We start from the raw sequence: 14,364 nt of genomic DNA, 5'->3' as shown, positions 1-14,364 counted from the left end.
GGCACCTTGATATTCCAACACATTGGTCCTCGCAAATTAAATTAATACGCAGATCATCATATAACTCTCCTAGAAATTGATAATAGCTTTTTTACATAATTTATATTTATATTACACTCATCACAGTGGTCGCAATGGTACCAAAACGTGCGTTCAATTAATGGTGCTCTAGGAGTTGATTTTAGCGATTTGGTGTGTTAGGAACATTTTATCAGAATGTAAGCTCTCTTTTTTATGTATATTGAATTGTGAATAATCAACCTAAAAGTGAGATAGACAATTTATTTCCACTAACTTTCGATATAGAGTCATAATGTCAATGATAAATTTATAGAAAATTCTACTACGAGAAAACTTGCTAAACATGCACACTCTCCAAAATGTAATGGTGTTGAGTTTGTGGGAGGCACACAAAAAATCATTTTTTCATTATAACTTTTTACATTTCTTACAAAAGAAATGTATAGAATTCGCTAAAAATTTTAAAAACTTTTTCCGACGCCCGGAGGGTCGAGTGTCATATACCAATCGACTCAGCTCGACAAATTGGGACAATGTCTGTATGTGTGTATCTATGTATGTACAAAATGTCATGTAATTATCTCAGCAATGGCGGAACCGATTTTAATGAAAGTAGTTTCAAATGAAAGGCATAACGTGGCCATTTGACTTTACTTTCTGGGATATGGGTAATTTTGTCAAAACAAAACGTGTTTTAAATAACTTTCGAACAAAGCAATCGCTAACTAGATATAATTAAAAAAAATTAATGAAAATACCTTTCCAACAAGCTATAGATTGTTAAAATCTGTTCACGAGCGGCGGAGATATTAAACATTTTGTATTTTCATTCCTCGCTTACCAATTTCCACTAACTAAAATGAGACCTTTACATACAGAGTATTGCTGTACTGTACTGGAATATCGGGGTATGGAAACACATCTACGTGATTCAAGGATTCTGTAAGCATTTTTGTGAATTACATCGATAGTAAATGAACTATTTCCCCAAAATCAATATGTAAGTTCATTTCAGAGAAAAAATGCTGTATAACTTTTTCTAAAGTTCCTGTATGTGTCCCTTGGGTTAGGCGTTGCCTTCAGCAGTGAGGTAGATGTTGGATGGTATATTAGTTCAAAGATCATCAAGTAATCCACCTGGTAGTGAGATAAAAGATTTCTCATATAACTATACTGCCCATAAAAGCATAAAAGTCCCATATTGAAAACAGCAAGCCGAAAAAACGCTGTTCGAAATTTACATTATCTTTGAACCATATGGATGGAACAACCATATTTTGGTATTTTCTCGATATTTTCTTAAAAAAAAATCTGGTAGGGTGGATGTGCCAATATTCGCGTACTTAAGGAAAACTTTTGCTAAAAAATCGATAAATAGACCTATGGGCAATGTTAATACACTAAACGAAAGCTTTTAATCCCTACTTCATAGAAAAAATATAAAGATGGTTTAATAACCAATTTATGTATTCAAAACCGCTTGTACCGCTATAGGAACACATGCACCAATAGTGGTGCAATCGCTAATTTCGGTTCCTATGGGATAGCAAATCCCATTGATTTCTTATGGGACTTGCAACTATAGGTACATTAGATCAACTATAGGTGCAAGGGAGCTCAAAATTCGAAGACAATCACTTTTTTCAATAGTTCTTTGAACGAATTTCAAGGATAACAGTTTTATTGTCGCATAATTTTAGTGCGATGAATCGATACAAAAATATTAGTTAGGCATACAATCCACTACTGAAACTATTGGTACATCTCAACTATAGGAGCACCCACCCTAATCTTATTTGTGCATTGTGTTTCAGTGGTACAATCCAACAGATAACTCATTTTCAACAAAAATCCATATGGGACTCTTATGCTTTTAAGGGCAGTATACTTATGGCTTCACCGAGAGCAACTGTATTCTACAATCCAAAAAAAAATTTGGCTTCTTTTGCAATATTCAGATCATACTGGTCATGACGCAAAAATTAATTGTTGCGTTATTTATAACAAGGGTGTAAAGAAATAAATATATCGCATAATATGCCTATAAAAATAAGGTCACTGAACTAATCATCATTTGCCATTTCTCACACGCCCCCTATTCCCTTCTCTCTCATTCTCTCGTTCTCTCTCTTGCTCTTTCTTTCTTCGTGTTCGTGACAACTGTCACAACTCACATCTATCTTGCTGTTTCTCTATCCATTTCTAAGCTGTGTGATAAGATCTCCTGCTAATCTGAAATATTTATTAATATCCAAACTAATTCCATGTGTGCGATATAATTGTGGAGGTTTGAGAAGACAATACTATTTTTTGTCTGCTGTCACCCTATAAATAGTTTTTTTTTGCATTTTAGTGTAGGAGAGAGCCACTTGTGAAAACAAGTTAAATATTACATCCTACATGGCAAATAAAATATTTGTGTTCCTGAGAAAATTTGCAAAACATTTGTATTAACTATAGAAGAAAACTATATCTTTTTTTCAATTATTCACACCCTTAAGATGAAAGAAGTATCCCTTCGAAACGTTGCACTATGGGTAGACAACTGACCGAAAATCGAAAACTACATCAACTCTAATTTAATTCAGCTCCATTCAGAGCTTTTACATACACTATAGTTAACCCCCCGGGAGTCGCGCATATGGCCTACTGAACGAGCAGCCGCTGCTGCTCTAAGATGATTTCGCTAGCTTTACAGAGCACTCAGTGCACTAGCGCAACTGTCGGAAGGTTGAGGAAGACTATCTCAGAAAAAAAAAATTTAACCTTACTGGGTAATGTGGATGGTTGAAGATGAAAATTTTCAATAGACATTACACTTGCGTTATTTAAACTCTTCGTATCTCTATTGCATTTTGAATGAAACATGCTCAAATATTTCATGTGAACAGTAAAAATGCCATTTTTGTGATGATATTATTGAAAATACATATTCATTGTATTGGTATGCACTATCATGAAGAATAACGGATCAAAGTCACGATTTAGAACCGGGAACAGAAGTCTCCCAAAGACCCCACTCTCGATGGGGAATGGAAATCCAATGTGTCTTCTAACTTATCGTCGTCCATTTTTGCTCTATACTGAGTACACTTCCATTGATGTTTTAATGGCAGTCGCAATTGGTAGAGAAACGTTGGATAATTCTGTGCACGTTTCGTTTCAGTTCTCCGTATTCTACAAGTAAATTAACGAGGATTACAATCAGCGTTTATGTATTGAACAGATAGTTAATCTGACTACATTTTTACCATCCTGATAGTTTGAACTATTTCTTTTCCATAGTATTTGTTTGTATATGATTCATTTATCCGTATTTCCTGAACGAGAATTCCAAACAACATGCAAGCTATAAGGAAGACTGTATTACAAATCAACTGAATGCACGGTTTTTTTGCTATCGACAAAAACATAATCACTAACAGAGCCTCGGCACTTCACACTAGCTTTGTTCCAGTACGAGGAAGCTACTCCGACGCAAACAGGAGCAATAAGTTTTTGCTCCTTTTTACTCCGGTTTGCTACCCGAAGAGAAAAAAGAGGATAAGAGAATACAGGAACGGTTTTCTACCAGTTTGATCCGGAGCACTTCCAGTTTCTCTTGGGACTGGAATAAACTTCCTATTTACTTCAATGGAAATGAAAGTTTTGAAATATCTACCTATCTCATTTACGAATCGCAGTCTCCCCAATCGTTCTCTGTTTGAAAGCACGTGTGACCTTGTCTCACTTTACTATTTCGAATTGCGCGTATTCACGCATTCTGTTTAAAAATCTCGTTTTCGGGAATATGAGACCAAAAAGGCAACTTTGAATTCCAAAATAAATTGAACGTTCAAGATTCCTGATAACTAATTAAGGTTCATCAATAAAGTAGAAATACCAGATAATCTTAAACGACGCCGTCAAGAAAAGAAGAACGAAATCGAAAAGCTGAAAACGAAAAAGAATGGAAGCCCTAGAAAGTTTATTGTATATATTTCCCATTTTTCGGATAGTGGGATTTTCAAACAACAATTCATAACTTTCTGATACAATTGTTCTCAAATTCATACAATACGGTTCTTTAATTTACTTGATTAATTTTTTTTTTAAATTCATTCTGCATTGTCAATTTTCTCAGATTATTCATTTCATGGATTTCATTCGTCTTGTTTAGTTTATTTTTGAATATTTGAATAAATTTAAGTACATGATCATTGCATTCTAATTATTTTTTTCATTCAGCATTCTTTTTGTTCATTTTGTTCAATTGGGATCATTTTATCAATTTTATTCGTTTCATTCTATGAATTCACTCTGATCAGTTTATTTTTTCGTGCATTTTATTCATATCATTCATTTAATTTATTTTGTTCATTTTTTTAATTGTATTCATTTAAGGTTCAGCTATTCCTTTTATTTATTTCATTAAATTTATTATTTTGTGTCAATTTATTTTATTTTATTAACCTTATAACTATTATTAAATATTTTTCACTTAATGAGCTATGATTATTTTGAATTATATAAATCATTCCACTCGCTTTGTAAATTTGAAAACCATTTATTTCACTTTTGCTTTACTTTTTTATTCATTCGTTTTATTGATTTTCTATAATTTACTCAGTTTATTCGTGCAGGACTAGAGACTGTTTTCATTCCACCTGCAGTTGGGTGCCTTTCTTCGCATGAGTTCTGCACACTAATTCATGATCCAACAGTGATATGTGTAAGAAATGCCTCATCTCACTGCTAGGTGGATTAAATAGGTTTTTTTCTACTATTCAATTGCCTACAGATTCATCCATCTGACATTGTTACATCATAGAAGTTAAAATAAAAGTGGATTGAATCGTTTGCTTTGAGAGCAGCAGATTTGTGTGGCAGAACAAATCGCTTTTGGCTACAATATTCCGAACGATTTTTTTATCTACTATTCCACTGGCATCAGTGGGCGGAACAGTATCATGGGGATGAGCTGCAAAACAAAGAATCTCACAGGACTAAAATTATCGCTCTCAGTCGAAGATAATTATTTTTCCCGCGTAGGGTTTTCACGTCTCATAAAGCATTAGATGCTATTTCGACTCCGAATCACGAGATGGAACTGATGGAGCCCCCTAATCTGAGGAGTAAATATTTAGGTAAGAATTCTGGCGAAGGAACCCGAGTAGTAGATCTTAACAAAAATATGTTTCCTGTTGATACTTTGATGTTACGAATTGTTGTTTTTTGCTGCAAATGGAACCTGTTTTATAACTGAAATGAAAATATTATTTGGTTATATTTTTGGAACTTCTTTTTGATCGGTATACGCACCGAAAAAAGAAGTGAAAGCTTTGGCACTACATTCCTTAGTGGAACTTAACATTCTATTTCAACAGACTTCACAGCGGATTCGTAGTGTAAAGGAAACAATTTCAGAGATAGTATTACGCTTCTACTGACTCGAAAGATCCTTCCTAATCAAGGTCGAACTCGTGTTGCGCTCTGTATCACCAGACAATGGTAAATAGAAGAAATACTTTAAAATGCCATTTGAGAAATTACTCTAGCTATATTTTTGGCATTTTGAAGCAGCGAATCAAGAATGTGATACATTGGGCCCTAATTTGTTGCTACAGGTAATATTTCAATCCAGTATTTATGAGAGCGAACATTGCAAATAAACATAGCTAATAGAGCCGACGTTAGCGTAAGACGCGTGTTAAATTTGTTTATTTAATCGTATTTCGACAATGATGTACGTTTTCGGAATTGTTCGTTACTTACCAAAAAATAAGAAAGAATTTCTAGCTATTCTTCCTTTATTCCTATTTTTGTGTTACCTCTCTACAAGCATCCTTCGCTCATCTTCCCCTTCCTGTTGGTCTAACATTGGCTACCCGCAATGGGGAGAGGTCAAAAACTCATAAAAATATTGGAAACCACCATCAAATTAATGATGGTAATTTTCCTTCCCTAGAGCGATAAATCATAATACTGCTTACCGGTAGCGCACGACATTCACTACGTGTGGCAAGCAAGCGAGGAGCCATTTTCGCGAAGCAACATGGCCAGATCTAGCTGTGGGACTCTTCATAGGACCTCAATCACCGACACTAGAAATCCCCTTCCGGGCGTGGTGTGGCGTGGTGTCGCGTCAGTTGGAGCTTGCGGGCCAGAAGCAGAAGTACGTACCGAGAATTGTAACCGCACAATTCGTAATTCCTGTTTAAATGCAGCTAAATTGAGTTTTAACTCTTTTCGCCGAAGGAACGTTGGCGTCCTTTGGTGTGTGTGTGTGTGTGTGTGTGTGTGTTTGTATGTGTGCTATTATTTGTATTATCGCCGTGTAGCCGGAGGGGATCACTTCGCTGAAGTCGTAAACAAGATTGTTCTGTGGCCACCGTATACACCGAGAAGGGGTTCGGTTGCGCTTTAACGGGTCGACCATTCTTTTTCTTTCCGGTGCTCCCCGGGCGTGGTGTAATCATAATTGTACTTATTTATTTATTATAAAACCGATTTAGATAAGACGGGCAAATTGCACAAGAACTACACAATTTTTATGTAGCTGAGAGGGTCAGTCTTTCTGCACGAGAACCATAAAAGATGGGATCAATATTTTACAGTTACTTGCGGGGCTTTTGGAATATACAGATATCGAATCCGGTATCTTTTTCAACAATAAATAGTCCATCATGAGAGATGATATTAGTTCGAATCAGTTGTGGAATCCCATACTAACCACAAGCGGGCAAGCAGTGAGCAAATCAATTGCTGTTATTAGTTCAGCCAAAACCAACAGCAATTAGATTAAATAATTTAGTGTGATTGAATGCCATACAAATTGTCTAACTGGGGAGGAAGGATATCGATGATTTGTGCAGGGTGATTATGAAATGATGACCAATAATCCACAGTTTAACGTGTTGGTTTAAGTTCATTTTCTTCGTTTATTTCTTGTCCATGAAATAATTCAACCTTTCAATGATGGTTTTAAAATCTTTATTATGACTTATGAGATTCAATAATCAGAAGATGTAAATTTATGCTGGGTTTCTTTATCTACAAGAATTAAATTTTCCTTTATCATAACGACATTTTCATAATTGTTGGGGTATTCTAGAATTCGTGAAATTATCATTGGAGAGCACTTTAGGACTCACCGGCTAGATCAGTTCCCAGTTTCCATAAGAATACTGTATGTATACATCATTCATAAAATCACATGTGTGAAGATTGTCATTGCAAAACTATGATAAAATATCAAATGGCATAATCCATTTATATAGAAAAGATGATCAGCAAGCGCTGCAAAAGTTTACTATCCGTAGACACCCTGTACCCTCAAAAGCACGTACTCGCACTCTAAGTAGGCTCTTCCAATGAAGGTATACTGATATGCACTTTGACGTGACATGAAGCGTCCCGGTGCTAGGTAGGTAGGTAGGTAGCTAGTTCATTCGATGCAATCCCCATATACACAGCAGGGCCATAATGTGTGATTGGTAGGTATTGTACAAAACCCCGCCCGGACGGCATCATCGGCAGGTTCACCTCGGAACGTGTGCTAAAGTCATCGATCACAGCGCGCTTGCTTGCAGCGGGTTTCATAATTCAGGTGCACTCGAGTGCCCACACCGCATTGCACAGTGGTCCAGATCGCTAATTTAGGAGGAATTTTTACTTTCTGACAAACCTGTATAATTTAGCCGTATCAGGTCTTAGGATGAATTTGTGTACTTTAGAAGATGCTTCTTTTTATTGGAATAGTTATTAGGGTGGTTCTAATTTATCTAAAATACGATAATAAACTTTTTACTGATGAAAGATAGAGCTCCACAGTCTTCCACAAAGTTGTAAAGTAACTTATTTTGAATAAATTTGTTGAACATATTAAAGCTCTATCTCTTTTAGTTTTTGTTATACAAGAAATTTAAAAAAAAAGATTAGGGTGTTCCTGAAAAAACGTTTTTTTAGTATAACTTTCGTATCTTTTACTTTTTGTTAACACAACCTTTGAACAGCTTATTGAAAACTTCAAGCCGAGTATTTTTCTCCAAGACACCGAAGGTCTAACTTTTTTCTTTAAAAAGTTATGGACACTTTTCGTTAAAAAAATAGCCTATTTCAAGGCTCAATATCGCTGATGCGGGCACCTAAAATTGAATTCTGTTTCCACCACATGAAAGACCATACTTATTAGTATATTTGAGCAAAAATTGGCGAATACGATATTTTTTTAAAATTTGCAATTTAGATTTAAAGTTTGTAGTTTTGCAGGTTCAACGCATTAAAGCATTTACACACATATCGTTGTATTATGAAAAAAGCCACTTTCAAATATCATTCTCTCATCGCAGCAAGCTTTGCATAAGTGAAACGACTGTCAAAAAAGGTTTCTGATTTTATTCGTTTTAAATAAAACTAGTAAATATGGATATTAGTCGAAGAGAGTTGGCGAATTTGCTTATTGCTGGTAAAAAGACAGATGAACTGCTTAAGTTCATTACAAGTAGTAATCCAAATGTAAAATTGAGACTTGTTAGTGCTCGGAAGAAAATAAAAATCTTCATGTTGGAATTTAGAAGGTTGTGGATTCGGAGTAAGCGCACGCAAATTCGGTTTGAGCTGGAAAATTTTGTGTGGCTTGAAGGAAAGCTAAGATTCGAAGTCGAAGGTAAAGGTAAAGGCCGAAAGAGGAAACCATTTTCCGAAATATGTCGCAGAGCCAAAATAGAAAGATTAGGAAAGTTGCGCGATAAGTATTCCACGGAAGAACTTGGTTTAGCGTCAGCCGTCAACGCTAATTCTACTGGTTTCCGTTTAGTTGGCAGACAAATCGAACGATTGTCGAAAAGTCCCGTCAGATCTACCGTAGAGAATTTAGGATCTATGGCTGTCCCGATTGCAGAAGCGTTTACTGCGGAGGAGGCACTTAGATTTATTTGTGAAAATGATTTTTCTAGGGCGCAGTACCAAAACATACGCAGCTCAGTTATGCAGAAGGGTTTGGACATTTATCCCGCGTATAATAAAATAGTAGAAGAAAAGAAACTATGCTATCCGATCGGTATGTACTATTCTCAAAGATTCGTCCCTGAATCAACAATTTTTTTCAGGAATTTCTGTTCAGCCTTCTTGTGCGTATGTTCCCCTTCAAGCTCTTGTTAACCATACCGTGGAACGACTCATCTCGTTTCTGAATATTGGAGTTCTACCACTGCATCCTGAGGATAATACGTTTGTTATCTTTAAGTGGGGCTGCGATGGAAGCAGCAACCATTCCCGGTAGGCAACATTATTTTTCTTCTAAACTTTGACTGACAGTCTCTTTTCCACTTGAACATAGATACAAGCAAATGTGCGTTGACGAAGATGAAAATGGAGAACTATTCGAGTATAACGATTCGCATATATTTGCTCTATCTATAGTACCTTTACGTGTAGTTAGTCGCCGGAAAGATGAGTCAAGAGATTGCATTCTTTGGAATAATGATTTTCCATCTTCAGTATCCCTGTGCCGACCAGTAAAATTAATTTTCAAGAAGGAAAATCCTGAACTAACAAAGGATGAAGTTGCCGCTATGAACAAGCAAATCGATGAATTAGTCCCGACTATAGTAAATGTTAATATGCGCCAGATTCCGATTAGTTCAAGCTTCATATTTTCCATGGTTGATACGAAGGTAGTGAATGACGTAACAGGCACACCGTCTCAAGCGTGTTATATATGCAAACGCTCCGGAAAGCGATTGAATGATCCTTTACTGGAAGCCAGCGATCCACCGGATAGTTTATATGTTTTTTCACCTTTACATGCATTAATACGAGCAATGGAGTTACTATTGAATATTGCTTACCGTTTAGCTCTAGCAAAACCGCGTTGGCGCGTAGGCAAAAATACCAGCGAGCTTAAGGAACGACAAATAAAAATTCGACAAGCGTTACGTGACCGTTTAGGTCTTCGTATTAGCGAACCTTTGCCAGGTGGCGGAAATTCTAACGATGGTAACACAGCTCGAAAATTTTTCAGAAACCGAGATGTCGTTGCAGAAGAAACCGGGTTGGACGAAATGTTGCTAGAACGTATGTATGTGCTATTAACAATCATCAACAGCAAATTGGGAATTAACGCGGATGCTTACCGGAGTTACGCCGAAGATACACGATTGCTTTATGTACGCCTGTATGGTTGGTACGCTCTCTCACCAACCGTGCATAAACTCCTGGTCCATGGAGGAAGCATTATTCAACATAACATGCTGCCAGTAGGTATGTGCAGTGAAGAAGTTCAAGAAACCAGGAATAAAAGTATTCGCACATTCCGAGAATTCCACGCACGCAAATTCGATCGACTCGTCAATCTTGATGACGTTTTCAAGAGACTTCTTGTTTCATCAGATCCTATAATTTCTCTTAAATGTAAACGTCGAATTCAACGAGCACCGCTGGATATACCTGAAAATGCAATGCATCTACTTTTGAATTAATTGGCATTGAATAAATTCTCCTTATATAAATCATAAATTGTTGTCATAGCCAAATTATTTTTAATGAACACATTCTGTATTGTTGATATGTAAGCAAAACAGAAAAGGAAATACAAAGGCTTTAGGCAATTTCTTTTATGTCGCTATGCGATAAAATTTAAAACTTTGGTTAGTAAATTTAAAATTACATGCTTAAAAAAAATAATATTTTCCAATTTTTGCTCAAATATACTTAAAAGTATGTTCTTTTCTATGGTTCAATCCGAACTTACTTTTATTTGCCCCAATCAGAGATAATGACATTTGAAAAAGGGCTATTTATGAGCGAAAAGTTTCCATAACTTTTGAAAGTATAAAGTTAGACTTTCAGAGTTATGAAAAAACGTGGATTGAAGTTTTCTAAAAGCTGTTCAAAGGTTGTTTTAACAAAATATAAAATTTCTTTCGAACATTAACAAGTCTCAATTTTACATTTGGATTACTACTTGTAATGAACTTAAGCAGTTCATCTGTCTTTTTACCAGCAATAAGCAAATTCGCCAACTCTCTTCGACTAATATCCATATTTACTAGTTTTATTTAAAACGAATAAAATCAGAAACCTTTTTTGACAGTCGTTTCACTTATGCAAAGCTTGCTGCGATGAGAGAATGATATTTGAAAGTGGCTTTTTTCATAATACAACGATATGTGTGTAAATGCTTTAATGCGTTGAACCTGCAAAACTACAAACTTTAAATCTAAATTGCAAATTTTAAAAAAATATCGTATTCGCCAATTTTTGCTCAAATATACTAATAAGTATGGTCTTTCATGTGGTGGAAACAGAATTCAATTTTAGGTGCCCGCATCAGCGATATTGAGCCTTGAAATAGGCTATTTTTTAACGAAAAGTGTCCATAACTTTTTAAAGAAAAAAGTTAGACCTTCGGTGTCTTGGAGAAAAATACTCGGCTTAAAGTTTTCAATAAGCTGTTCAAAGGTTGTGTTAACAAAAAGTAAAAGATACGAAAGTTATACTAAAAAAACGTTTTTTTCAGGAACACCCTAATCTTTTTTTTTAAATTTCTTGTATAACAAAAACTAAAAGAGATAGAGCTTTAATATGTTCAACAAATTTATTCAAAATAAGTTACTTTACAACTTTGTGGAAGACTGTGGAGCTCTATCTTTCATCAGTAAAAAGTTTATTTTCGTATTTTAGATAAATTAGAACCACCCTAATAACTATTCCAATAAAAAGAAGCATCTTCTAAAGTACACAAATTCATCCTAAGACCTGATACGGCTAAATTATACAGGTTTGTCAGAAAGTAAAAATTCCTCCTAAATTAGCGATCTGGACCACTGTGCATTGTGGCGGAAAATCGTAAATTTTTTAAACGATGTGATTACTGGTACATGTACGTACGAAACGGTTCCGGTTTTGTTGCAGGCGGGGAGGGGGGGGGGGGAGGGGGGCTTCGGGTGGCACCTTTTTCTTTGATGACAACATACGAGGTGCTATTGGGGATTTGAAGGAAATGGGACCTCCGCTTTTTGAGCTGGAGTGATGTTTGCTGGTTCACACATTTTAAGCAGTAGCAGCGAACGGTTGGACAGCGAAGTTCCGTTCCAGTTACATGAATCCATCTTGTGAATGTATTAGAGGGCCGTTGGCAAAGTAGGCGTTTTGTGTTTAGTTGTGAATTATGACTGAAAGATCATATCGGGGATTGAATATTCAATGCAGGGTATTCAAAAATGTTTTTTTCACAAATGGACGGTCTTTTGCAATCAATTGAGTGTGTAACTCTATTGTAAATGATGTAATTTCTAAAAAAGGCAAAGGTACCCGATAAAATGACGTATAAACGCTGAAAACTATTACAAATTTTAACACGTCACACATCTTGCACTTTAAGTAAAATTTGAAGCTGCTCAGTTGGGTGTGCATTGTTGAAGAATAATATCCGGACACCACATTGAACCTTATCAAAAGAATAACGAGGTTTGAGGTTCTAATACCTTTTTTTATATCTGCTGTTTGCACCCGTTACTAGTCGCTGGCATAACTATATATGATATTTCATTAAAAAATCCACATTTTGTGAAATAGTTCACGTAAAAATTTCATGCCCATATGCAGAGTTTCTATTCTATTCTATTCTAATCTATTCTAATCCTTACACAGCCAGAATTGAAAAGCATCCTGGAAAACACTACAGTTATTCTGTGGTGTTTTTCTTGTCAATATTAATATTTGAAGCATATTTTCATATGTTGCAAATATTAAAACGGCCAGGCCTACAGTGCAGAATTTGGTTTAAAGATGTTTCAAAATTAAACGGCAACTAAATTATTTAATTAATAAATAATTTGATTGACGAATCGTTTCGAATCTTAAAGGAAGAAGAAACGAGGACAACCGTACCAACCGTTTCCGTTTGAAGGGGATATGATAAATCGTTGGGAGTGACTTTACTAAGAATGTTAATATCACTCCTTTGGTCCTTTGAGATGGGACAGAGGTATTTACACCTTGCCCTGGCTGTTAAGCCTAGAATAAAGTGCATTTACTCGCTAAAATTTCATTCTGCACATGGCACAAAATTGAACATGATTAGGGATATCTCTTACATATCACAAGCATTCAACAGAGATCATATACTAGGAATCAACTCGCGAATACATGAATAATATTTTATGATTTTGTGCACTATTTCACGAGTACAAATGGTCAATAGTAACTAGTTAGATACTACCACATAAAGAGAAAACTAGTTTAAAACTGTCTTTATGCACGAAGAAGTGCCCTACCTATAATTAATGAAGCTGTTTGCTTTTCGATTTCGTCTCTTCAGAACCACTTGATCAATATATCGGGCCCGACGCTAATACAAAATTGAAAACACTACTTGTGAACACACTAAATAGCTTCTAACTTACGATTTTCCATAGGTGAACAGGCATTAATCAAGTGTCGTGGTTCTGAAAAGACGAAGTCGAAACGCACACAGGTTAACTAATTAGTAATAAATTCGCTAGGAATCATGAAACGATCACTATCGGCAATACGATAACCATGTGTTGTTTCTGCGACGTCATCATATCCCAGGGATAGTGTAAGGGTTCGTGCATTGGGCCGGAGTTCTAAAGGTTCCGGATCCAGCCCCTGAACGATTTTTTTTACATAATAGCTTCCGCTTCCCGATCAGAAGGGCATAACTGATTTATAACACCTGGAGTTATTTATTTCAAAAATATTTTGAAACAGAACCTGCTATAAATCCGGCTGGTTAGTTGTTAAAATAACAAAAAATAAAACAAAAAACTGGCTAATGATAACGAAATTGTAACAAATATTGATATGATTTTATCAAAGTTAAAACTAAATGAGATATAATTTTTTTCCAAAAGTAGAAACGTCCTCTGTGAGAGAACTGTATTAGATATAATCTTCTAAGGACAGTGACCTAGTAACATAATAGATTATGTTATAATATTGATAATATAGAAAACTGTCCGCAATCCATTTTCCATTCCGTTGTCTGAATATAACTCCAGTTGTTATAAATATCAACCATAGTTATAATAGTGTTATTGTTTTGTTATGCTCTTCTGATCGGGTTAACTCACCATTTCGATCTGTTTTCCCCGTTGGACAGCACCAAAAAATCTATTTTTAAACGGCTCATGTATACATGCATAATATTTTCCATAAAGGATTCATGAATAATATTCCAAGTTTCGCTAAATAATTCACAAGAAAATATGCTTTAATTTGGTGAACTAATTCACAAACACGAAAATCAGACCGTGCTCAAGATGTAATAAATCATGAATCAGTTCATGTCGAATAGTTGGACTCGGATATGAATGTTCCTAAATCTATGAATAAAAT

The 14,364-nt window shown here is 35.5% G+C and overlaps 1 protein-coding gene across 9 annotated transcripts in view; it reads left to right on the top strand.

The window, feature by feature from the left end:
* LOC131692479 (uncharacterized) overlaps positions 1-14,364 on the top strand; it is a 534,648-nt gene that overhangs the window by 333,646 nt on the left and 186,638 nt on the right. The gene's annotated exons all lie outside the window — the stretch shown is intronic.

This window comes from Topomyia yanbarensis, chromosome 3 (assembly GCF_030247195.1).
Source record: "Topomyia yanbarensis strain Yona2022 chromosome 3, ASM3024719v1, whole genome shotgun sequence".
Taxonomy (NCBI): domain Eukaryota; kingdom Metazoa; phylum Arthropoda; class Insecta; order Diptera; family Culicidae; genus Topomyia; species Topomyia yanbarensis.
This window is presented reverse-complemented; position numbering and strand designations above follow the sequence as displayed.